This window comes from Manis javanica, chromosome 2 (assembly GCF_040802235.1).
Source record: "Manis javanica isolate MJ-LG chromosome 2, MJ_LKY, whole genome shotgun sequence".
NCBI lineage: Eukaryota > Metazoa > Chordata > Mammalia > Pholidota > Manidae > Manis > Manis javanica.
The window spans coordinates 79,380,959-79,408,605 of NC_133157.1; the positions used below are offsets into that span (position 1 = coordinate 79,380,959).

Genomic DNA, 27,647 nt, shown 5'->3' on the forward strand with positions numbered 1-27,647 from the left:
AGGAGGGGTTTGTTTCAGGCGAGGAGAATGGCAGGTTTTTATCATGCAGGTCACCTCATTAGCACTGGTCAGGAAATTTCAGATTGTCAAAAGGTGAATCCGTTAAATACGTCGGAACTGTAAATGCCTTGCTTTGCTGTTCTGATGTGGGTGGCAAATGACTTTATTTGGAGCTTTCTTGTTTTTAAACAATCCTCCTTGTGATCACACTCTCAGCCTAACTAAGAGGTGTGTTAAAAAAATAAGGCATAGATACAGCAGGCAGCAGGAACACGAGGTGAGCGCGGCGGCGGGCCTGCGGGGCTGCGGGGCCCTCGCTTGCCCTCCCGGCTTTGCCGTTCGGGGGCCCTCGTGCGCGCTTCCGCCGGCCCCAGCTTTGATGGCGCGATTACCCGTCGCGTCGCGTTGCCGTGGAAACGCCGGAACCCTGGCTGGCGGCGGCGGCGGCGGCGGCGGCTACCAGCGCCCTAGCGCTCGCTCAGGCGGCGCGGAGCCCCAGTGGTTGGGCTTCAGCCTGGGGTCCCCAGCTGTGCGCGAGGTAAGATGTTGAGGCGTAGCCTGGAAAACCGAGATGGCCAATCGAGACAATGTCCAGATGCCATCACAAATGTGGACTGGAGAGCTGTGCCAAATCTTTGCTGCTTCTGTGCAGAAAACTGCCAGACTGCGAGACAAAGCGGACCTCTTGGTGGTATCAGAGGCTAAAATTACATCTGGTGTCATTTTTGTTTCTCTCTCTGTTGCATCTGGGTATCCCAGAGACTCCTCAAAAAGCATCTAAGGCTTGCAATTCTTTTGTCTGCAATACCCTGTTATTATGCAAGTGTCCTGTTGACGTGGTGGTAAGGTGCAGGAATAGATGATTACTCCTACAATTAGGTCATGGTCTTTTAGCGAACCTGTTTTCCTGGGCTGTGACCTTCACAAGTGCTTTTCAGCTGCCTTCCTCTCCCTTAAAGGAGATAGAAAGACTATAGGGGGAAGTTGTTCAGTATTTCCCTTCCCCTCTGTTGTTTAGGCTTTAATAAAAAAAATTCCCCTCCAGGTTAGGATGTTCTTAAGGAGAACAGAATGTTCTAGACTCATTTCAAAAGAGTAACTTTTTACCTCTTCCTGCTGGAAACAGGAGGGCATTTTTCTCTGTCCAGGAGGGCATTTTTCTCCTTCCTTTACCCTGATAGGACTCCCCAGGTAAAACTCATGAAAGTGTGCTGGCTTCCCAAAGGTGAACTAAGGGGAGGTTTCTTTATCTAATTTTTCAAATTGAGGTATAACTGATATATAACACTGTATTAGTTTCAGGGGTACAACTTAATGATTTGGTATTTTGATATACTAGGGAATGATCACTACATTAAGTCTAAAACACCCATCCCTCTACACAGTTATAAAATCATTTTTAGTATATGAAAACTTTTAATACTTATTCTCTTAGCAACTTTGAAATATATAATACAGTATTATTAACTTGGTCGCCATGCTGTATATTATATCCCCATTAATTATTTATTTTATAATTGAAAGTTTGTACTTTTTGACCACCTTGACCCATTTCACCCTGTGAAACAAAACTTCACAGATATCCATCAATCTGTATCTGTGAATTTGTTGTTTTGTTTTGTAGATTTCACATATAAGTGATATATGCAGTATCTGTCTTTCTCTGATATTTCACTCAGCATAATGCCCTCAGTGTTCATCCGTGTTGTCACAAATGGCAAGATTTCATTCTTTTTATGTCTGAATAGTATTCCACTGTGTATATGAACCACATCTTCTATATCTGTTTATCCATGGATGGACAGTTAGGTTGTTTCCCTGTCTTACTTATTGTAAATAATACTGCAGTGAACATGGGAATACAGATATCTTTTCAAAGTAGTGTTAATGTTTTCTTTGGATAAATACCAAGAAGTGGAATTGCTGGATCATATAGTAATTCTACTTTTAATTTTTGAAGGAACCTCCATTCTGTTTTCCATGTGCCTGTACAATTTATACTCCCCACCAGCAGTGCACAAGACCTGTTATTTCTTGTATTTTTGATAATAACCATTCTAACAGGTGTGAGGTATGAGGTGATACCTCATTATGGTTTTGAGATACATTCCCCTGATGATTACTGATGTTGAGTACCTTTTCATGTACCTGCTGTCTGTATGTCTTCTTTGAAAAAATGTCTGTCAGATCTGCCTATTTTGTAATTGGATTGTTTGGGAGGTTTTTGTTATTGAGTTGTATGAGTTATTTACATATTTTGGATATTTACCTCTTATGAGATATATGATTGGCACATTTTTTCTTCCAATCAGTAGGTTGCCTTTTTATTTTCTTGAGCTGAGGAGTGCTGACTTCATGCCCCACGAGATCAGATCAGGTCCCACACTCGCAGAGGTCAGCAGTGCTGCCTCAATCCTTCACTTTCACCCATACCTGGGGGCACTTCCATCTGTTCTCTGTTCCTTTTTCACAGAAACTGCTCTACCCAGGATGATTAAACGGCTCCCTGAAGCTTAATCCAGTAGATAATTTTAAGCTGTTTTATGACTTCTAGGTAGTATTTGATAGCACTGAACATTATCTTCTCGTAATCCTCTCTTCCTTCTGATTCCACGTCCCATTGGTGCCACTGTGACCTCTAGGTCACATCGTTGGGCACCTTTCTCAGACTCCCCTTCTTTGAGCCGTCTAGAAATGTTGATGTTCAACAAACTTCCATCTTGAGTTGTCTTCCTGTGCACTCCGCATAGTATAGCACACCTCGGTCGTTTCCTCTATTCCCATGGCTTTGATCATCACACACAATCTAAGGTTTCTTGTATCTTCTGTCCTAAGCCTGGATCTCCTTCCTGAGCCACAAAGTCCTGCAGACCCTGTGCTGGGCACGTCCCCAGAGCTCTCCTAGGGAGGGAGCTGTGGCTTCCCTCCCTCCGGAGGCACAGCACGAGCTTCGGACCTGCAAACAAAGAGGAAGCTGATATCCAGTGATCTCAGATACTTTGAATACTTGGAGGCGATTGCCAGGAGAGTCTTTGCCAACTTGGCATACGAGGTCCTGAGAAGGCCACTGCGTCCTAAATTACCTTTTTGAAAGAGAAACAATTCAGCCCTGTTTAGGGAAATAAAAAAAGCATAGTGGAGTAAGATGCTCTTTATAAGAATCACACATAAAATAGACAAGGTAACATTGAAATTGGACAAAGATAAACACATACTATTTAACAGAAAATGAAAAGAAAGTAGAGTGCACAATGTTAATATTTAATAGATTGGCCTGAAGAACTGAGACATATAATAACAAGAGGCATAATTAACAGAGAAGATACATCAAAACATCATGAACTTTACAATGGAGCAAATATAGCAAATACACAAATACTTCAGTGCAAATAGGTCTTGAGAAAAAAATTGTAACATGAAATGTTAATATACATTTTTTCAGAAACACGTTAATTAAGTAGGAAAAAAGTAAGTATGCGTGGTAAGTATTCAAATAATTTAATCAGCAAGTCCCAATTAATGAAGATATAACAGTACTCTTTAAAAGAGAATGTACATTATTTATTTCCATAGGGCATTTATGAAAGTCCTTCATTTATCTTGATACAAATAGAAGTCTTGCTAAATGCCAAAGCAGAAATTCCAATAAATAAATTGTCATAAAATGTGGTAACAGGAAGATATAAATACATGTAACAGCTGAAAATAGAATTAATAGAAGGATAATTAAAACCAAAATTTGGATCTCTGAAATATCTAGGAAGGAAATAAAACTCTGATTTTCTTAGCAAAAAAAAAAATATGATGAGAGGAAAATGTTTTTGGAAATTAATAAGAATGAGAAATGAGGTAGAAATGAAAGAATTAAGAATATCTTATGACAATACAATATAATTTTTGGAGACTGTAATGTGGTAATATTTAAATGTATATAATAAACATTACCCAGAGGGGGAAATTTGAAAAGTTCACTACTGTTAGAATATAATATAAAGGTAATTAGAGATCTGATGGGCTTACTTTCCAGCTTAGCAGTGTAAGAAGGCTGCCATGTCTAAGAGGGTCCCACAGATGTTCACAGTTGTGTCTGATTTTGCCAGATTCTTGGTGTGACCCTCCCAAGCCTGATCTTCCTTCACTATCCTGGCCAGTGGTTGAATGTTTGGTATTTCTCCATTCTCCACTTTATAATTCTAATTAAACCAAACAAAATCATCCTGAATGGAAGAATCAGATTAGGACTTGGAACCTGGATGAGTTGAGACAGATGTTTCCCCTCATGTTGCTGATATAGAGTTTTAGGAAACCTGCAAAATACAAGAAAAAAAGTCACAAATGCAGTGTAAGAGGCAAGTTCTAGGTGAGGCTGGTATCACTCTTTTTGGCTTCCTAAGTTCATCAGCAAATCAAGAATGCACTGGGCATCCTGGCTAGTTATGCCCGAGGCAGGCGGAGATCATTTTCCATACCATTTAGAATGTTGTTAAGTAGAGGAGCTAACTATATCAGCTAAAATATGGGTGAAGACGTGAATAAAGTTTTCTCTGCACTTATCTCTATCAGCAATGCCAGGTTTGGTAATCCTTTCTGATTGTATATAAATTTGGAGATGGATTTTTCCATTTACTTGAGCACATCTATCCATCCAGCTAAAGGCCTTTCAGGACAGAATTCATGTGCTACTCTATTTGTTTTTAAATTTTGTTTCTATTTTGGTATCATTAATATAAAATCACATGAGCAACATTGTGGTTACTAGATTGCCCCAATATCAAGTCTCCACCACATACCCCATTACAGTCACTGTCCATCAGTGTAGTAAGATGCTGTAGAGTCACTACTTGTCTTCTCTGTCCTATACTGCCTTCCCCGTGGCCTCCCCCCCAAGTTATGTGTGCTAATCGTAATGCCCCTTCCCTTCTCCCTCCCTTCCCACCCACCCTCCCCAGTCCCTTTCCCTTTGGTAACTGTTAGTCCATTCTTGGGTTCTGTGAGTCTGCTGGTGTTTTGTTCCTCCAGTTTTTGCTTTGTTCTTCTTATACTCCACAGATGAGTGAAATCATTTGGTACTTGTCTTTCTCTGCCTGGCTTATTTCACTGAGCATAATACCCTCTAGCTCCATCCATGTTGTTGCAAATGGTAGGATTTGTTTTCTTCTTATGGCTGAATAATATTCCATTGTGTATATATACCACATCTTCTTTATCCATTCATCTACTGATGGACACTTAGGTTGCTTCCATTTCTTGGCTATTGTCAATAGTGCTGCGATAAATATAGGGGAGCATATGTCTTTTTCAAATTGGGATCCTACATACTTAGGGTAAATTCCTAGGAGTCGAATTCCTGGATCAAATGGTATTCTATTTTGAGTTTTTTGAGGAACCTTCATACTGCTTTTCACAATGGTTGAACTAATTTACATTCCCACCAGCAGTGTAGGAGGGTTCCCCTTTCCCTATATCATTGCCAGCATTTGTTATTCCTAGTCTTTTCTATGTTGGCCATCCTAACTGATGTGAGGTGATATCTCATTGTGATTTTAATTTGCATTTCCCTGATAATTAGTGACATGGAGCATCTTTTCATGTGCCTGTTGGCCATCTGAATTTTTTCTTTGGAGAAGTGTCTGTTCATATCCTCCACCCATTTTTTAATACGGTTATTTGCTTTTTGGGTGTTGAGGTATGTGAGTTCTTTATATATTTTGGATGTTAAACCCTTGTCAGATATTTCATTTACAAATATATTCTCCCATACTGTAAGATGCCATTTTGTTCTGCTGATGGTGTCTTTTGCTGTACAGAAGCTTTTTAGCATAATATACTCCCATTTGCTCATTTTTGATGGGATGCCTTTTTGTTCTGCTGATAGTGTCTTTTGCTGTACAGAAGATTTTTAGCATAATGTAGTCCCATTTGTTCATTTTTTATTTTGTTTCCCTTGCCCAAGGAGATACATTCAGGAAAAAGTTGCTCATGTTTATATTCAAGAGATTTTTGCATATGTTTTCTTCTAAGAGTTTTATGGTTCATGACTTACATTCAGGTCTTTGATCCATTTTGAGTTTACTTTTGTGTATGGGGTTAGACAATAATCCAGTTTAATTCTCTTGCATGCAGCTGTCCAGTTTTGCCAATACCAGTTGTTGAAGAAGCTGTCATTTCCCCATTGTATATCCATGGCTTCTTAATCATATATTAATTGAGCATATATGCTTGGGTTTATATCTGGGCTCTCTAGTCTGTTCCATTGGTCCATGGGTCTGTTCTTGTGCCAGTACCAAATTGCCTTGATGCTGTGGCTTTGTAGTAGAGCTTGGGGAGCATGTGCTACTCTTTTTAATTTAGGTTACTAGACATATATTTTTCTGCTATTGAAACAGGAAAGGTAACTGTGACCTTGAGAACATGGTCTCTCAGTCTCATTTATAAAACATGGATACAGTTTGCAGAATTGGAATTAAGAAGGCAAAGCATCTAACACATAGAGGGAACTCAATAAACTACAGATACATTGTACACACACTGTGATCCTTCATAAATCTTTAGAACTGGAACCTCTTAGATACCAGTTTGTCTGTTAGCCATTCTTAAGTATAGCTTTCATATGTTATTTTAAATGATAGAGGATTTCTTTATTTTTTTTGGCTTAAAATACAAGCCAAAATATGTTTGTATTTTAAATGGTATTTAAAAATCAGCCTTTTTCACAAATGTTAAATGTATTTAAAACATTGGCATTAACTGGGAAAAATGTGCTGAACACATATATCTGACAATGGATGTGTATCTAGAATATACAAAGAATGCTTCCAACTCAATAATGAGAAGATAAATGACCTAATAAAAATGGGCAAAACACTTAACTGATAATAAATTAGTACATGAAAAGATGCTTACCATGATTACTCATCAGACAAATGCAAACAATAATTACTCTTTACCTACTGGAATGGCTAAAAAATTTTTTTGTCGATTGGTAGGATGTGGAGCAAGTGGAACCTCACACTGGCTGGTGGGAACAGAAAATGCCACAGTCACTTTGGAAAGCAGTTTCTCAGTTTCTTAAACAGTTCAACATACACTTAGTGAAAGACCCAGCAATTCCTTGACAAAGTATTTACCCCCATCTCCAAAATGAAAACTAAGTCTACATAAAGCATTAACTTGAATGTTTATATAGCTTTCTTTATAACAACCCCAGACTGAACGTAACCCAAATGTCCACCACTGGGTTATTAAATAAACAAACTCTAGTATAGTCAAATAATGTAATACTAGCCAGAAATAAAAATGAAAAAAATGTTAATACTTGTAACCCCATGGATGAACTTCAAAAACACTTTATTCACTTAGTGAAATAAGCCAGACTTAAAAAACCTATAGATGGATTTTAATCCTCAAGACAGGATAAAGTCTTGAAGGGGCTTACATATAGAAGAAAATGACTCAATATTAAGTCTAGCATTCTCTAGTGTTTTCAGGCCAAGGGGAAGATGATCCAAGAAAGAGCAGCCACAGAGAAGGAAACCAGGAGGGAGTGAGAGTGAAATCAGAGGAGAGCATGTTTGGAGAAGGAGGCAGTGGTCACTTTTATCTGTTGCTGCTGAGACTTTGATTATTGTATTAAGAAACATCAAGCTGTTATTGAACTGTTTCCTTGAGAATAAGAGAGCAAGAGAGCCAGAAGATGCATGGAAGTGAGGGAGGGTTCTTATGGGGTTAACCGGGGAATTACTTCCCTCCCCAGGTTTATGGAGAAATGATCGATATGCATCACTGCACAAGTTTAAAGCATACAGCATGATGGTTTTCTTTACATATACGGTGAAATGATTACCACAGTATGTTCAGCTAACATCCATCATTCATATAGATACAATAAAAAGAAAAGAAAGAAGAAAAAAATTCTCCTTATTATGATAACTCTTAGGATTAACTAATAACTTTCCTAATATCATACAGCAGTGTTTAACAGTCATCATGTTGTACATCATATCCCTAGCACTTATTTATCTTATAACTAGAAGTTTGTACCTTTTAATCACATTCCTCCCCTCCTTCCCCATCCTCCACCTTTGGTAACCACAAGTCTGATCTCTTTTTCTATGAATTTTGTTTTGTTTTGTTTCAGATTCCATATATAAATGAGATCATAGTGTATTTGTCTTTCTGTGTTTGACTCATTTCACTTAGCATAATACCTCAGGGGCCATCCATATTGTTGCAAATGGTAGGGATTTCCTAAATTTTTATGGATGAATAATATTCCATTGTTTATTATACCACAACGTCTTTATCCATTCAGCTGCTGATGGACACTGAGGTTGTTTCCGTATCTTGACTACTATAAATAATGCTGCAATGAGCATGAAGGTGCATATGTCTTTTAGAATTTGTATTTTCATTGAATATGTTCGCAGAAGTGGAATTGCTGGATCATATAGTAGTTCTATTTTAGATATTTTAACATTCACTGTACTGTTTTTCCTGGTGGCTGTACCTATAATTTGCATTTCCACCAATAGTGCACAAGGGTTCCGTTTCCTCCACTTCCACACCAGCATTTGTTATCACTCATCTTTTTTGATGATAGCCATTCTAATAGGTGTGAGGTGATATCTCACTGTGGTTTTAATTTGCATTTCCTTAAGGACTAGTGATGTTGAGTATCTTTCATGTGCCTCTTGGCCTTACATGTATCTTCTTGGGAAAATTGTCTGTAAGGGCCTTTGCCCATTTTGTAATTGAGCTGTTTGGTTTTTTTTGCTATTGACTTATATGAGTTCCTTATATGTTTTCTATATTAATCCCTGCTCAGTTACATGGCTGCAAGTATTTCTTCCCACCCCAAAGACTGTCTTTCTACTTTGCTGATGGTCTCTTTTGCCCCTTAGTTGGATGTTGTTTCACTTGTTTTATTTTGATATTGTTGCTTGTGCTTTAGGTGTCATATCCAAAAAATCCTTAACAAGGAACAAGGAACTTTATTTATAGGTTCTTTCCTAGGAGTTTCATGGTTTCAGGTCTTACAGGTAAGTCTTTAATCCATTTTGAGCTAATGTTTGTGAGTGGTGTCAAACAGGAGTCCAGTTTCATTCTTTTATATGTGAATATACAATTATCCCAGCACCATTTATTGAAGAGACTGTCTTTTTTCCATCGAGTGTTCTTGGCTCCCTTGTCAAATATTTGCTGACCATGTATGCTTGGGTTTGTCTCTGAGTTCTTAATTTTGCCATCTTGACTCTTTAAGTCAGGGAGTGTGATGCCTCCTGATTTTGTTGGTTATTTGTCTGTGTGGGGGTTTATTTTTTGTGTGAATGTGGTTCCATATACATTTTAGGGGTGCTTTTTCTACTTCCAAATACCATTGGAATCTTTAAAGGGGTTGTGTTGACTCTATAGATGGCTTTCGTAGTAACAACTTTTTAACAATGTTAATTTTTCCAGTCCATGAACACAAAATACCTTTCCATTTATTTGTGTCTTTTTTTATTTCTTTGTGTCTTATAGTTTTTACTTCCTTGGTTAAATTTATTCCCAAGTATTTTATTGTTTTTGAGGCTATTGTAAAGGGATCAATTTCTTTATTTCTTGTTCAGAAAATGTGTTGTTAGTGTATAGGACTGCTGGTTTGGTTCTCTACCCAAGTGAGGCTTGTTGGAGTATCATCCTAAGCTTCTGTGGTTGCCAGGAGTCTCTGGTCAGGCTTAGTAGATGGTCAGGATTAGGTACCATATTCAGTAGAACAAGGGACTATGAATCAGCCCTGCTCTGGCAGGGCAGCAGGATGCGGCCCAAGGCTTGTATGGCTTATTGTTTGCACACCCAGATACAGGTAAGAGTGTGTGCTGAATTCCCTGGTCAGGTGAAGCCACTGGTTTTGCTCTGCAGATGGGAATGCCACAGGTTGTGCTCTCTGTTCAGGTGTCACTGTAAGCAGAACTGCTGCATGGGTTACACAGCTTCATGTGTGCTCTGGTTAGACAGGCTGGAGGCCGTACTCAGCAGTGAGCAAGGCTGTGAATGTTTCCCTGCCTGGGCACAGTGGGAGAAGCCGCTCTGCAGCTGATAAGACTTTGTTGTCTAGATTCAAGCTGACCTGTGCCCTGAGTTTCCCAGCCAAACAGGTCCATTGGTTTGCTCTGCAGACTTCAGCTATGTCTGCCTCTCTTGCCAATGGGTTTCAGCCCTGGACAAGTTCACTATGGATTCAATGAGACTAAAGAAATGACAATGGAATGTTCTTGGGGTGAAAGGGTTTATACCCAACTTTGTTCCCATGGTGGCAGGTCAATCACTAGAATCTCATCCCCTCAGAGCGAGTCTGCATGCAGCAAGCTGGTCTCTGCCTCTGGGCCTCTCTGCCCCCGCAGCCGTCTCAGTCTCTGTCCTGGACACTGCCACCACTACAGTCTCTGCTCTCCTGCAGCCTTGCAGCTGTACCACCGTATTGCCCAGAGCACTGGGTGGAGCTCTTTCTATAGAATCAGTAACAATGTATTGCCCACATGTGTGCAGTGAGTTAGCCAACCAGAGCCAGGTGAGAAGCTTGTCTACAGGAACCTTCACTTTATCCACACTCCACCCCTCCAGGATTCTTGACTCTCAATCTCTGTGCCCTCAATACTCTGCAGTGGTCCCTGTACAAGGCAGCTGGAACATTGTAAAAGAACCATGGGTGGGCCTACCCACCTTCTCCAGCCTCTCCTGCAGAAAGTCTTGCAGACACACAGGCCAATCTTGTTGCTTTATCTCTGGCTTCTGCTTCCTTCTCAGTGGCTGGAACCGCTGCCCTGGTCTCAGTTGTTGCCACAGCTCCAGTCATTCAGCTTCTGTCTGCTCCTGCCTTTTCAAACCAACCCACATCTGGGTCCTCATGACCTTCACGGGGCCCTTTAAATTCTTCCTTCGAGAAGCAGACCATATTTCCTTTTGTGCTTGAGCCTGGAGATGGAAGCAGAGCATGGAGAGCCCCACAACATGAGGAGGGGGCTGTGCCTCTCCTGGAAGAACCCGTGGTTGCCAAGTCCCTCTGGTTTTCCACCAGCTTTCAACCAGGTGGGGTTTCAACTGAGGGGCTGATGCCTCTGGCACCGGCAGGGCCTCCTCCCCACCTGTTCGTAAGCCTCCGCTCCCCCATTTCTGGGGCTGATGGCTCCACTATGTCCTTCACCTGCCCCAAGGCACCTGGCTGCCTGCTTTCCCATGCTGCTGCTTCTCGGGCCACTGCTCCTTCTCGTGCTGCTTCCTCTCGGGCCACCATAACATCCTTTACCATTTCCACAGCATTTTGTAGTGAGGCCATTTCAGTCAGTAATGAATTTTCTTTCTCTTGGAGTGGAGCCCAGTCCACCCCTTCCCAGTACCACATGCCCACTGGGGGACACTCAAATGTCCCCCATCCATAGGTGCAGCTGCTGAAACACTCCTCCCGTGAGGGCAACCTGTCCTTTTCCTTGGTCAACAATAATTATATATATATATTCATCACTTATTTATAAGGGAAAAACTGTCCTAAGATACTGATACAACAAGCAGAAGAAGTAAATAATACTATTCCTTTAAAATAAAATGTGGCCACTATTGTCAAGATTTTGTTCATTTCCACAAAAGCTATATTTGTATATATGTGCAGTTAGTATTGATGGTAGAGGCTCTCCAACTTTCAAGAAGTAAATGAACCTAATTCCATATAAATATCCCCACAGTATAGAAAAAGTTACAAGAGCATGCAATTCAGTATTCTTCCCTTGTTCCCAAGCTTTTTTTGAGTTATTTATTTTTATTGAAGTATAGTTGATATACAGTATTGGTTTTGAGTATACAACACAATGATTCAACAGTTATCTACACTATTAAATGCTCACCCCAACCAGTTACTATCAACATAGAAAGATGTTACAGTATTACTGACTATATCCTCTATGCTGTACTTTCACCCCCGTGATTAATTTATGCTATAATTGAGATTCTGTGACTCTTTATTCACTTCACCTATTTCACCCATCCCACCCCCATGGTAACCATTAGTCTCTTCTCAGTATCTACGAGTCTATTTCTCTTTTGTTCATTTGTTTTGTTTTCAGTTTTAACAAGAAAATGTTACAGACATAAATCCCAGCTCATAATCTGGACCCTGCCAGAAGTGTAAATTTCTTTGTTTTTGCTTTCCTTTTTCAATTCAGGTTGGCAGAATTTTAATCCAGGTTTGTGTTGATATTCTAGGGAGTTTACCAGGTGCCACAGCATCACAGGTGACCATCTGATCCTCAGTGACATTCATTCATTCATGCATCATCGGCTTCATCCCAGGCGTCTTCAGGCATGTCCATCACTCCAGCTGACCAGGGGTCCAGACAGTTAGTTCCCACAGGGGGCCAACCCTTGTCTCCACCCTCAGGATCTCCCTGGGCTCTGTGGCGCTGCCACTCCATGCTCCTCCTGTGTGCTTGGGAGTCATTCTGTCTCCCCGACGGGGCATGGTCTGGGGAGCAATGTGCCAGGTCGCTCTTTCTGAGCCTGATTCATATTTTCATTTTCATAGTTACTCTTCAGCCCAAATATTTCTCCAGCCCAGGGAATCATTTTTATAATCTTGGTAAAGAAGGCTTGCTGTTAATAATTTCCTTACCATCTCATAAAGACTCTCCTCTTAAAATAATCTTTCTTTTTTGGCTATCACATGCCTTTCCTGTGGCAAAGAGTACAGGTGGCCTGGATGCGGGAGACAGCCAAGGGAAAAGCTAGAGGATGTTTCGCATTTAAAAAAAGCGTTCTGATCCCCAAACTGGAACTGAGATAACACATAAAAGCTGAAGTAGTCGCCACTCAGGGTGGCTGCCCCATGCCAGTTCTCTCTTCTCTGAAAACTGTCCCCCCACAGTGGCTGCTGCCAACTCTCCTGTCATGTTAAGTGACCCTATCCCCAAGCCAGTCAGTAGATATTTGACTCAGTCTGGGCCAGTCAGGTTTTGTGCCAGGAATGTGTAAATTTGGGGCTGAGAGTCTAGAGATTTGTTACACACAGTGGATGCTGTTGACCCCACGCCACTTGTCAGGAAGCACTCTAGAGAGAGCCTTTAACCCTGCTGCCCAGGCCTCAGGGTTTCCCAGGCTTCCTTTCCTCAAGTCTCAGTCATAGAGCTCTTCTCTGGTTCTGTGAGATAATCGAGGATCTTTCACATAAATTCCCCTTCTGCCCTAGCCAGTGTCAGTTTCTATTACTTGCCATGTAAACAGCATTGATTAAAAATCATAGAACTACCTAGCATCTGAATACAGAATAAAAAATCTTAATGAAATATTGGAGAATGTTACTCAACCAAGTATTAATTGAGTTGAGAATTTGGGGTGAACTTGGAGCCAATTTCCTGGTGCTTGATTTATCCTCTACTAGCATCTCATGGAAAGATGAATAAATGGCCATGAGCATACACAAGAGAAAAATCAGCAACATCCCTAGAAAATAGAAGCTATCTTATGCCAAAATCAGAAGTTTTACTAACTGCATCATGAATGAGGATATATAAAAATATACATGTTGGAATTACACACTGAACTCTCGGAACAAGTATAACGTGGAGGGTGGCAAAGCTGATGGAAAATGTTACTATGTCTTTCAAGCAAAATGTTTCAGATTCACTGAACATAAAACTAAGCAGGCACCCTGTACTAAGAGCAGTCCTCAGGGTTGGCCATATTGTGACTTCTCCCACTCACACCACCCCCATTGGCTTAGATCTGCCTAAGGCTAATATAACTGCCAGTATTCAAGAAGACAGACTGGCAGGGAGTGGAGGGGGTGTGAGTCCTGCCCAAGAATGTGTAGCTGGGAACCGCGCTTGTGGACAGCAAATGCTGCGTGCTGGGCCGCACAGGCTTTCCTCTCCAACAGGGCAGGGCACCGCAGGCTCCTTGGCGGCAGCAGCAGGGAGAGGGACCCCGGCAAAGGGGGATTGGCAAAGATCCCACTGAATGGCAGCACACTCCGGGCCGGGAAAGAAACGAGAAGATAAACACAGAGTCAGGGAGCTGCAAAGTCCGAGTCTTGTCTCCTTAAGAAGGAAAGAGGCTCTGATGAGCAGTGGTACAATTGAGGACTTTATGCACAGCCTGAGACACAGGGCTGGGATGCAGGAGGACCGTGTAACTTTTTCTAAACTGGATCACTTTGCGAGTGAGAGGGTGCTCTTACCTCTAAGTGGGAACAAGAGGTGTAGTCCGGCACACCATGAGAAGCAGTCGCCCTACCAAGACCTTGCCTGACTGATCTCCCTCAGTGCAAAATCGGTGACACAAATAAGCCAATCTGGACCCATCCAAAAGAAGCAGGAAAACAAAGGAAAGGGAGGAGTTCCTGATCCAGGAAAACTTACCTCTGAGGAAAACGAAGAAAATTCTGGAGCATACCTGCCTGGAGTCCTCAAGAAGATGGAGGAAAATATAACTTCCGTGATAATACAGGACAAGAGCACCTGGGCCAAGTCAAAGGCAGATATGAAAAGGGAGCTGGATGTTTTAAGCATTTTTGGCAGGAAGAGCTGCTTCCTGCTTGGCATCAGAGCGGAAAGTGGATACACCACTGTTCAGCACTGCTTTACTTACTATAAACACAGTATACTTTCCTTGGCAACAGAGTTCTGGGAGTGACCTTTCCCATTTCACATCCAATGTTCTGTGGTTTGCACATGCACTGAAACAGGTGAAGTTTAGGACTGTAGACACAGGGACAAAAACAGAGCAAGGCTGTATAGGTAGGGCATGTCTGACTTGGAGCTGCTGTTTGACTGCCTGCTGAAGACTCTTAACTTATGTCTGCTCCTCAAAAAGGGAAAACCTTCTCCCTGGAGGAGGGGCTCTGATGAAGACCCATGCCATTAGCAAAACAGAAGTGGCCTTATGATAGTTACAGTGAAGATGACAGAATAAAGAGACATGGCTTTGCTTTCCTTGTAAATCATTCTCACTCAAGGATTCCTACTTACAATCCCACAGTAGATGATTAAGATGGCATGTATTTGGTGATAACAGTAATAGATATAATTACAATACTAACAATAATTAAATACTGTCTTTTGAGCAAAAATTCCATGCCAAATACCTCATTAAGCATTCTACTTTTGGTGCTCACAAAGATGTTGAGAAGGCAGAGCATCGGTTTTACAAATGAGTTGACATGAAGCTACCTGCCTAAGAGCCCATAGCTAGTAAAAAATAGAACTGGTTTGAATCCACGTCCGGCTAGTCTAAAGGGTATGTCAATCCTCATGGCAAACTGCCAGAGGAGTTCTTAGCTCAGACAAGCATCTAAAGGGAAGCTTCCTAGTCCCCCATGCATGCACTGAGTACAGAAGTCTACCCGGAGAACTCATTATCTACACAGTAGGCATTACAGGGCACTGTGAGGAGAACTACTAATTGGGGAGTAACTCCAAAAGCAATGTTACTTTATGTCAATAAATCAGAATACTATTTACCATAATTAACCCAGTGCATATCCATTGCTAGCTGACTTTGCAGAGAAAGATGATTTAAAAAGGTTTTATTTTTTATAAATACACAATTTTTTTCTAGGTGACTTTATCTAATGTTAAAATATTTTTAAGCAGCTGCCAAACAGGAGCTTAATAAAACTCCAATTTAGATGGAGGGTAGAACTTTCTCTGTATTCAGCATAAATAAACTAAATACATTCTTCCCATTTGGCACTGAAAATAGCTGTCCCTGCTTACATGAAACAAGTAGACAACTGATAAATACACCACTTAGAGCCACTTCGTGTGTTAGAGCCAGGAGCTAAAGCTCCCATCCATGGAATGCATACATGTTCTCATTCAGTCAATGGAATGTCGTGAAGGTATACTGCTCTGACCCCAGTCTGTGTCCCCAGAAACGTGCCTTTACACAGAGCATTGTAAGGAATGATAGAGGTCACTCAGAAGTTCGGCCTTTTCCTTTCTTAGGTGGTGGGAGGCAGTGGGATCTGAAGTTCTCACGAACAGAAGTAGGCAATCCTCCCTGGGCTCGACAGACTAGAAGCAGATGCGGCACAGGCTTCCCCAAACAGCCTCTGCTCCCCAGTTCATGTGGATTCACAGCGCACTGATGGAGGTGGGGGATGGGGAGGGGGTGGTTCCTGAGCTAAGGGACAGCAAGGCAAAAATCACAGGCCTCCTTCTTTCAATTTACTAAAATATAGGGAGCTATATATTTTTTTTGATGGGGTAGCTCCAAGTCAAGGTCACTCACTTTTAAAATTGTGGCTTTTTAAAGTGAAGGTGTATTTGAACATCTGGAAATCTGTTTTGAAAATAAGTTACTTCTTAACTGAAACATTAAATGGCAATGTTTTTGGCAACTGTTCTATCAGTGTTACTTAGAAATGAATTCTTGGCAAACCACAAACTTACTGCTCCATGTATGAGATCAACACATAATTTGTTGGATTTTCGGAAGTATTTTGCTTGAACTATTTCAAGAGTTGTGTGTGCTGAGCAGGAAATGAGCTCGTGGAGAAGTGGAGATGACAAGCATTGCTGTTTTCCATGACAGACTTACCAGCTGATACTCATATGTACGGCTGCATAGAGTCATGACATGGTACAGGAAATTGTCTCTAAATGTGTGGTTAAGAATCTTATTCCCACAAAACCACAAAGCCAAAATCTGCAAAAAACCCTATCTGATGGTAATAGAGGAAGAGGAAAACACTAGAGTTGAATTACACACACAGATTTTTTATTTGAAAGAAAATAGGATAACTCAAGTTCTCAGAGGATAGGAACCACCTCTTTGAAGCAAAACAATGCTTCCTGTTTTAAATGAAACAAACTTGCATTATTTATTCTGCATATTTCTGACAGAAGACACAATATCTGTGTTTGTGTGTATGTGTGTGTGTGTGTGTGTGGCAATAGGAATAAATAATGAGGAATTATAAACAAACTGATATTATAGTAACAATGATAAACAATACAATTTAATAGCATAATGTGGGTAAAATTGTAGTATTTCCAGAATATCCTGCCTGGCTTTAGTACACCTGCATATCAACAGGTGCTCAGGGGTGGAGACAGTATGGCTTCAGTGCATTTGCATATCCTCAGGGGTGGACAGAAGTTCATCTCCATACCAATTGGTAATTGGTGGTGGGGGCGGGGCAATAGACGCAGGCCCACGCCGTGAACAGACAACATGGGGGCGGTGGCACCGGATCCGCCTCCTGCGCCTAGGACCTTGGCCACTTGCAGGCGAGCCGTGCCCGCTTGGTGGCCGCTTGCTATGCGCGGCTCGGCACCTGGTGGAGGCTGCCGGGCTCCTGGACGAATCCACGCGCGATGCGGGCCCGGGGCTGGATGCCCGCGCCCGGCGGGCGGCTCGGCGGAGGAGCTACAGCCCTGAAGTGAGGACGGAAGGAGAGCTGCGGGTGCGGTACCTGGAGGAGGAGAACCGAGGTGAGGGGCGCGGCGCTGGCGGCCGCCGGTCCTAGGAAGTGGGGGGGGGGGGGGGGTCGCTCGGTCACGTGTCCGGGCTGCCGTCGGTGTCCGCCGGGCTGCCCGGTAGAGGCCGCTCTCCTCCCCCGCCCCAGCCCCAGCCTCGCGCCTGCGTAGGGCTTCCGGTGCCTAAAGGTGTGCCACGGAGCAGCCCGCCTGCCTGTCAGTGTAATATATATCGCCCTCATCTCTACCCGGCCAAGGTCAGTCAACCGCGTGTGTGAAAATTGCTTCCAGGTTTTGTTCTTGCTTTGTAATTGTTTTCTGTCAACTCGTATCAGGGAGAGACTTAGAAGCTGCAGAGAGAATGCACTTTATCATTCCGTACAACCATACAATGAAAGCTGGTCATGTCCCTCTTGTTCAGCGGGAATAGTTTTTTCTCTTGTCCATTTTATATTAGAAAGTTAGTTTTGGGAGAATATTCCACTTAAGTTAAAAAGTTTTGAACCTTTTTTTCTTTTTAAGTTTCCCCTCTGAACCCTGAAGATACTATGGTGGATGATATTGACCTTGCCTTTGAGCAACCTATATTGGGAGGAGACTGATGAATTAGCAACACAATACAGGAGAAAAAACTGGGAAGGAGGGTGCTTGCCCTTTGAGAAAGATCATTGACGTTCATTCCTTTCCTCTTGTGGCGTTGGAAAAAGCTAAAGGGATCCTGAAGGGAGTAATAACATTTTGCCGTTAGACCAGTCATTTAACTTTGAAATGCAGTTAATTGAGCACCTATGATCTGTTAGGCAGAAGTGTGAAATGAGTTAGGTCATGATTGCTGTCTTTCAGCAGCTGTGAATATAGTAAAGAATATAATGGTAATCAAAAGTCTATGCTAACTTTATGAATGCACCCCTTAAAAACACTGCACCCCTTTAATACACTGGGGCTTTGCCCACAGTGTTGACAGTGACTTGGCTTATGTCTTTTGTGGTCAACTAGAATTATCAGGTGTTTTCTATATGAACTCCTGTCATGTGAGGTTAATTTCTTTGAACCTAGTTGTAGGGATTTCTGTTCGTTTCTGTTATGAATTTTATTATTCATCATGTTGGGATAACTTACTTTCTGTGTTTTGTCAGTGAATACAGTCATTCCTCTTAGACTAGTTATTTAAAAATGTGGTAACTATGCTTCTATCTGATAAACTGGGAAATGTCTGGTCTAGGGCTGTGCTATACTTGAGAGCCTTATGGCCTGTCATAATCTTCCACGTGGTGAGTCACCATTTCATCTACAAAAATACCATTAAGAATTATGTCACGGGCCTTGATGAAATCAAAACATTTTATTTCTTGTCTCCATATTTTCCCATTTCTGGATCCTTTAGCCCAAACAAGGGAGAGAGGGGAAGTTCTTGCTGGTTGTGCTGCCCATTGATCACCTGTCGTTTTTAATTCATCTAATCAGTAATCAATTCTCAGTTTTTCCTTGGGACTAGTAAGTAACAAGCTAATTTATCTTAGAGATCCAGTTTCTTCTTTTGAACGTCAGTGCACTCCTTGACATTTGTGGAAGATCACCACCAATGATTTGAGATTGATTCTGCCATACCGAGGTTTAACTTTCTCAGACCTGCACATTTGAATTTCTTTTAAATGCCTAGCTGTGCAATCTTTTATCTCTTTCCTAAATTTAAGCCTCAGTTCCCCCTTACCCAGTGTTTTCCCAGCTCTTCCATAAGTGAATATCATTGGCTTCACACATAAAATGGAAGCTTAAAAGAGTTAATTTTATTCCCTACATGTTTATTATAGCAGCCATTTTTTGCCTTTTTCTACCAGTCTTCTGTTAAGTTTGTTTGTTTTTTCTTTGTCAAATCTCAGTACTCAGTACTCAGATTCTGTTGTATTCATACTAGATGATGAGTCTTGGTTTCCCATTTTCCATTCTTTAGAAATCTGACTTCATGGAGTGTGCAAATTGCATTGGCCTTTTAAGGCCCAATTACAAATTGCTTACTGGTTATGGAAAACTGTTATTTAGAAAATGTTTAGCTCATGCCCCAATTATGGAATTTACACAGTTACCTGAAGGTATGGCCTAAGTCATCTGTTTATGCAAAGCACTTAGCCCCAAAGAGACCTTTGCCATTAACTTGCCAGTGAAGTGGGAAGTAAACTCCCAAGGAGACCAGGAGACTTCCCTGAAGTATTAATAGCCCCTGTGAAGGCTGTGCCATACCTTTGCTTTTCAACTGAATGTACAAGTTCAAATACACTTATTGTTCCCTTGACAAACTTCTAAGGCAGGTGCACAGCTCCCAGAGGGCCCGTCAGACCCAGTACAAAGTGGACCCCAGAAGTGTTGGGCAAAAATATACGTACGTGGACTGCCCAGAGACATCTTTTGTGGTATTTTTAAATACTAGAGCAACTGTTCTTCCACATCCAGAAGGTCAGTGGAAATAATTTAAGCAAATAGGTAGTCAGCATATAGATTTAGAGTAACCTACAAGGTGATCGAATCAACATATATTTTCAAAATTTTATTGAATGCACCATGTTAGGCTCTTGGGACTTAGTAATGGTGTTAATTTTCAGAAAGAATCCTACATGCCAGTATGACATAAACAATCTTTAAAAGCTGACATATTGGTAGAGCACTATGAATGGATTAAAATTCAAACTCAATAAGCCATTCTTCCAGTGTTACTTCTTTATGGTTCTAAACATAGTAACTAGTGATGTATCTTTCATGAATACCTAGCAAATCATGAAGTCCCTGGAAACAGGGTTCTGTCTGTGTGCCATTCACTTGCCAGTTAAGTGGGAAGTAAGCTCCAAATCGTGTGTTGGGCTTCTCTAGCTTCTTAGCCAGCACGTCCCTCTCAGAGCTCACTGTCACCATGACACCACCTTGCTACACTGGAGTCCAGCTGCCCTCACTTCTGGAGGGGATCTAGAACCCCCAGAAGTCTCCACTCAGAGTGGGAGGCTAAATGAGCAGCCACATAACGTATGGTGTGCCTGCCTTCGGGAATGGGGAATGTTTCTTCCTGTTAGATTGTCCACTGCTCTAGGGCTCCAGCGGCCATGCCCTTTGGGCCTTATTACCTGCGTGGAAGTCTTGCCACCACATGGTGGATTTTTCCACCAGGTGCTCTGCCTGGCTTGGGTGTTCCACATGACTGTAATAAGCATGGGCTTTTGATCTAAGAGGCAAGACTGCAGACCTCAGTGGAGGTGTTTGGGGGCCTCACTCAGCTCTGCAGAATCAAAGGCCCTCTCACCCAAGGCACCTCTCTTTGTGCCTGCCAGCAGGCTATGTTTCCATCAGATAAAGCTTCTGAAGCCCCCTTGCATGGTCACTGAGTCTTCCTGAATTCAGGTTCCACATTTTCTTAGGAAGTGATACCCCACAAAGATTTATCTTTGATTTGCAATCCCTGCTTTGGGAGGTTTCACTTTGATACCTCACACATGCAAATTGTTTTTCATTTTTTCATTGTTTGACCTAAGGCCTGAGAAGGGACACCTGCCCCTCAGAAGTCCCCCGTGCTTGGAGAAGTAGCATCTTCTGTGTGTTTGGTCTCTGGGCATCCCTTGCCTCTGCCCATAAGCTTCCTGTTTGTGCAGTGGGATCATGGGGGTGCGGCCAGCTCATGGGGCAGGCTTCCAGGGAGTTCTGCTTCCACAAAGGGAATACTCAGACTTCCTGGGAGCTCTGGTTTCTCTTTAACTTGTCATCTTTCAGTTTTATCTGCACGGCTGTCTCTTCAGGTAACTCCAGCAGTGAATTTCCCTGCCAGCATCTTCTTGCCTGGTCTGAAGTGACCCCCTTGGTCTGCCTCCTGTTTTCTCCTCACCCTGGGCTTCCTCTGTGAGGTGAGTCCCCATCAGAGCCAAGGTGACAGATCTGTAGACATCATAGGACAGTGCTTGGCCAAGAAAAGGTGAAAAGGATTCCTCTTGTCTGGGCTGATGGCCAGACAACCACTCACTGACTCGTTGAGACCTGGGCCTGTGACTTGCCACCCCAAGAAGGAAAACCCTCAGCCTCAGCGTATTCAGTCTCCAGAGCCTGTGGATGGTGTCTCTGAAGCACATCAGTCACATGGCTGTACTGAAAATCACGTACCAATGAGCATATTTGAATTTCTTCTGAGTCACTCAAGCCTAAACTCTTCACCATGCAGATCTGACTTCTTAGGATGAAATGGAGTGAATTCATCCAAAGACAAAGCATGACAGAGGGTCCCAAACCTGCCATGAAAACACACAGGCTAATAGTATTTCCACCTAAAGTTGAGAGGGAAAACAGGGAACTATTCAAACATCTTTGTGCAGTCTCTCTCATGCTGCAGAACTGGGCAGAGTCCATATCAGGGAGGACCATGCCACAGTTCCTGTAAGCTACTTTTAATCTACGCAACTCAGTGAAGTACTTGCACAGTTATCACCTATGCCTGTCAGACTCTGACAAACATTTCCTTTCGTGTTACCTTGGCTAGTTTTCCCCATCTTGAATCTTAGCTCCTTGAATGAAGCTGACTTGACTTTTCTTGGCTGTGGGATAAGGAACTTGAGCTCAACTTCTTGTGTGTCTTCTCTTTCCCCATGAAGTCAGCTGAACCTCCTGCCCCCCTTTCCAGTTTTTCTACCTTGAGAGCAGCTTGCCGAATTGAGAACAGATTGTACCCTATGGCCCAGTTAGTTAACTTCGGCCCAGTAGCTGAAAGGGGATTACATGTTAAAGTCAGGAGATGCAAATAATGGGATTGGCCTGAAGGGCAGCATGCTGAAGTTGGAGTGATCATGCAAGGGACTGACCCCTCTGAGTCCCAGCTGGACACCCAGAGGGCCCTGAGCGGCTTAAACACTGGGGCAGGGAGCCCCGACCTCTGGTTGTCTGGCATGGTCACTGTGAGTTAAATGGCAAGGCCGATCCTAGTGTGACACCTTCTGATGAAGGACATTTGTCTCTCCATAGCAAACTGGACTCATGGGGAGGTCCTGGTTCTGATGTAGGACTTTTTATATTTGGAGAAAATATCTGTAGTATTGTTTTTATTTATGTGTCTGGTCCATTGGGGATCCTATTTAAATAGTATCAAATGTTAGAAAGTACCAATACATTTTTTTCTTCCTTTCTCTTTGGGCTTTAAACCGCCCCCACCCCCAACCAAAAAAAAAATTAACACCAAGCAGGTGTTCTGCGCCTGCCCTGAGTTAGGGACCAGGGGTGGTGCCGAGCAGAGTGGGTGATGGCCCTAAGCCTGCAGCTGGAGCGGGACCCTCGCTCACTCTGCTCGCCTCTGTCCTGTTGCCCTCACCACTCTGTTACGTGCCAATGTCTCATCAGTCCCTGTGGGTGGGAAATCCCCACTCACAGGCCGTATCTGGATCAGGCAAGAATGAGGTATGGCAACGAGTGACAGAAACCAAAGGAACTTCTCCAGAACAAGATAGCGGCGTCACCTCCAGGTTTGTGTGCATCAAGTATGAGGGAGGCCTCAGGACTCACTCCAAGGGTTCCACGGGACCTGGGTTCCTTCCCACCACCACCCTCACTTGGCACAAGGTGGCAGCGAGGGCTCGCAGTCAGGCAGCAGGAGTGGTGGTGCTCTGCCTGCTCTCCATTGGCACCAAACACACCAACCCAACAGACCATTTGAAAGAAAAGAAAAACTAGTCTCCAGTAGGTACCGGGCTTCTGTCAGGAGTGAGATTATCCTGTCTCCTCAAACAGCACAGACCAGTGGCCAGAGGAGGCAGTGGGCTGCTTCCTCTTCCAGACCTGATGCAGTTGGTCCCCGTCCTTCTAACCGTCCAGACACCCCCCAAAAAAGGTCTGACTGTTCCTCCCCAGCTGCGCCCAGCTCCACCCAGGCCCAGAGAAGGGGTACTGTGACTGCATCCTATCTTAGGAAATAGCCTCAAAGGGCAGCTCTGTGTTGAAAATTAAAAGGAAGCACTGCATTCAGAGCCTAGTCCCAGCTCTCAAGAAGCTGACCATTGAACAGGGAGAGAAGATCAAAAGCAAACTTTCGTAAAAAAAAAACTGGCTTCAAAATGCCTCATGACAAAAACCAAAGAGCCAGAACCAAAGGATTGTGTGGTTAACAACAGACCTCAACCCTCTGAAACTGAATGCTAGAACCCCTCTGAGAAAGGGCAGAGTCCTATGTGCAGAGACCTGTTGTGACTGTTTCCTCACTGTTCCCTAAACTTGCTTGGCTATGAAACCCTTTCTCCAAGCAGCATCTCTTCATTTGGGAAAGGCTCTTCCAGATAGATCTCAGACCTTTGCCCTCCAAGAGGTACCATCAGGACAAGTGCAGTGAGCCAAGGACCCACTGCTGTCGTTCTAATCTTCCTTATTTCTGAGTCCTCGCCTGCTCTGGTTTGTTTATTTCTTAATTATAAGGAGGCTGCTCAAGCTACCCGATACTCCGTGTATTTGGTTTCTTTGACCCACTGGCAGCACCACACTTGTGTGGGAGCCAGATCCTTGCCCGCCCCTGGTCTTGGCACCTGGGTTTTGCTCTCTTCTCTTAGGCGCGGCTTTGTCTGTGTGGCCCTGTCCTCCAGGAGGATGCTGTCCCCAAGGGGTTGCCTCCGCCCAGCGTGTTACTCCCATGGCTCCCAGCCACCCTTAGGCAGCACCTCGCATTCTGCTTCTCATTCTTAACTCACATGCATTCTAGTTCCCAGGGACATGCTGCTGTTTGTGTCCTTGGTGAACTGCCTCGCCCTGCTGGGACCTTGGCAGTTGGCACCACTTTCTCATTAGTGGGGGAAGCCCTTGTTCTCCACTTCATGTGCCATTTGACTGAACCCTGGTAGCAGTTAAAAGTAATTTTTGGAGGATTGTTTTGTTCTTAATAATAATCATAGTAAATCACCAGCTTTGCTTTTCTGTAAAAAATGCTTTGTCTTCCTGTTGTGAGTGGCTTCTCAAAGAGCAGGAGGAAAGCAGTTCTGAGTGTTCTGTGCCACCGAAACATGCCAGGGGATTGATCGGATGTACCCAGATCCATACAGGGCTAGCCTTTCTCATCTGCTGAAGTCCTTGGGGCTAGTGAGTCAGGATGGGAGGAGAGGTTTCCATGGAGCAAGGACAAATTGCTTCTCTTCACCTGACCTCCCCTAACAGCGGAGTCACTGTGGGAATGCCCTGGGCATTTGGACCAGTCAGCGTGAAGATTCAGTAGAAGTATGTTTCCTGGGTCTTCCTGGAGCATTTGGCTTTGTGTATTTCTCAGGGTAGAGACCTGGTTCATCACAAAGATGGGAAAGGGTAAATTAGAGGTGAGCAATAAGCATGGCTCAGCCAGAAATTTGTGAAGGCATTTCAGCCAGAGTCCTTGGGGGTGTGTTGTTGATTGTGCTTCTGGCACAGAGGACCCTCCTAAATGGTGCAGCTCTTTCCTGGAGAGATGGGATCTGGGAAGATGAGGGGCAAAGCACCTGAAAAGTGAGCCAGCCACATGTGCTGATGTCACAGGAGGACTCCGTGAGCCTGGGTGGGCTGGCTCAGGATGGCTGGGCACTCCCGCTCCTTCCCATTCTCTGCCATGAGGCTGGTCCGTGGCCTGGTCACCTGCTGGCCCTCATCCCCTGTGTGGAATCCTTTCCCCCCTCAGCTTCCCGGGTCATCAGTCAAGCCCACCATCCAGAATGTCTCGGTGCTGCTCCACCTGTCCCTTGCCACATAATAAACTGCCCCAAACTTGGTAGTTTAAAAACAACTAATTATGATCCCTCAAGCTTCTGAGTGTTCCTGCTTTGGGTCTTTCATGCGGTTGCACTAAGATGTTGGCTGGGACTGGAGCCGTCTGAAACTCTGATGGACCAGGTATCCAGTGGCCACTCACACAGCCACCTTTTAAAGCTGCTGTCAGCTCAGTAGGAGCTGTGCATGGGAGCATCCTCACACAGCCTCTCCATGTGTCCTGGGCTTCTCCCAGCAGGGTGGCTGGGTTCCAGGAGGAAGCTCCCAAGAAACCCAGGCAGAAGCCCCAGAATCACATCTGCCACATTCTCTTGGTCAAGTAAGGCTTGATTCCAGGATTCCAGGAGATTGGATAAGAGCCTCTCATGCCAGGACAGGCAGGGTCACACTGTGGAATAGCATATGACATGGAAGATGGGACTGGAGCTGTCTTTGAAAAGTGCAGTCTGCTTCTCATCATCTACCCACAAGGTGAAACTCCAACATCCAAGCAAAGCCACAAGGTCCTTTGGGGACCAATGGGGGCAAATGGAATAGGTCTGCATCCAAAATAAAATTAACTTTGTTGAGCCCTAATGGGAGAAAAAAATGCTGTAACCTAACACTTAGATTTCAAAGTTGTTGGGTAGAAAAATGCTGAGAAAGATATTTGGTGCTGCTTTTCAGCTGCTGAAATCCTACCATCTGGCTTTGTTGTAAAGTATGAAGTGAGATAGCTTGTTTATTTTACCCTCTACTTGTGCTGATGCACTGAGAGAACCCAGCGTACACTCACACACATGGCCCCATTTCATGTTGTCATTGTCCTTGCACAGAGGGGTAACTGAGGCTCAGAGAGGTCCCTGCTTTCCCGTGGCATTGGCGGAGTTGGGGCTGGCATTGCTCCTTCCTGGGCAGGGCCTGTCTGTAGGGCTGTCCTCACACGTCCCCACCACTCCCTCTTCTCAGAAATACTACGCAGGTTCTCTCATGGCCTCCTTGCCTCAGTTTATGCTGGCCCTCCACACACATGCCTGCTTCACCTCTGGCTGGTACTCAGCCTTCAAGACACAGCCTGGGTCTCTGGAGCCCACCCGGTCCCCTGGAGTGGTCACATCCTTTTAGTGCCCCTCCCACATGATGGTGGTCCATGCTTGTCTCTACCTTCAGTCTGTAAACCCTTGGGCGTCTTTTCCGCTGCCATACGTATGAATTATTACCAGATGTTAACTCATCCTGGAAGTTCATTACTATGACCTCACCTCTCATTCAAGACCTGTAATCACAGAATTGTAGCAGGATTCAAGCAGTTACCCCTCTTTCAAGGCAGCTCTTCAAGAATGGTAGGCCTATAAAGTTGAGCCAGGGGTTGATATATGAATTCAAAAGTTAAACTTTGTGTTAATTAGGAACCTTATTGGGAAGACTTGGGAGGAGGGAAGAGATGGAGCTTGTCAGCTGGTTGATTCAAGCCAGATCTTTTTTCAGTATTAATGTTGGGAATTCACAGTAACAAATAGTTATATAAATAATTTTTAACTGTCCTATGTGCTGGGTAGAAACATTTAAAGTAAAAAAAAAATTGTATGCCATCTAGTCACTTTTTTGAATCCGAGTGGGAGAACTTGTTCTATTGGGGTATCTAGATGAAGGTCAGCAATGAAAATGTTAGACCCTAAGTTAGGTTTTATCCCATAAGGCAGAACAAACTGTTGTGTCCAGCCAGATTGCTCTTCTTCCATTCTGAGGGCAGCATCTGTGACCTTGTGTGTCCAACGCATCTCCCCTCAAGTGAACGTAGCTCCCACAAATAAATGAATTTGAAAAGAAAACCTGACTGTGTTAGGCAAAGGTCAGCAAGTTTATTTTAATGCACTGTGAAAGGTGTGAGACCTGCAAACACAAACGCTTCACAAATGTGTGCATTCATCCTGGTGTGCTGACCTGGAAAATCTTCTATGATTCTCTAATTGTTAGGGTGGTGCTTATGAAGCACACACACAAGGGTGGCTGATGTTTTATTGCAGAGCGCCTCAGAGTGTGTTGAAACAATGGTTTTAATTAATTAAGACATTTGCTGAACTGTCAGTGGCAAGGGGAAAGCAACACTGCCCAAATGTGTTTGACCACAGGCCTCCTCTCTTTGCCTCCGCCTTCCAAAGCTCTTTTCTAGAATGATGTTCTAGTCCGACTGTAAGTTCACAGGCAGGTGACTGGTATTTCAAACAAAATGGGCCCGAGCCCAGTACAGGAGTGGGGTTCAGTGAGTAGAGCTTTGGAGGCAGATATGCTGGGGTTTGGATCTACTTATCAGTTATGCAACTTGCTGATGATTTGGGGCAATTTTTAAAAATCTCCCTGAAGCTTGGTTTTCTCATTGATAAATGAGGCAATGATGTGACTCTCCTGAAATTGTGATAATTAATAAGGTAATATGTGTAAAATCTCCTGTATAGAATCCTGGTTATGGTTTTTGAGTGACTGCAAAGG

General features: G+C 43.4%; 1 protein-coding gene across 1 annotated transcript in view; it reads left to right on the plus strand.

Annotated features, from left to right (window-relative positions):
• The first annotated feature begins 388 nt into the window (after positions 1-388).
• Positions 389-27,647, plus strand: part of LOC140847713 (death-associated protein kinase 1-like) — a 70,866-nt gene continuing 43,607 nt past the window's right edge. Inside the window, exon 1 of the mRNA XM_073228706.1 lies at positions 389-538. The gene's annotated coding sequence lies outside the window, so the exon portion shown is untranslated. The remainder of the gene's footprint in view (positions 539-27,647) is intronic.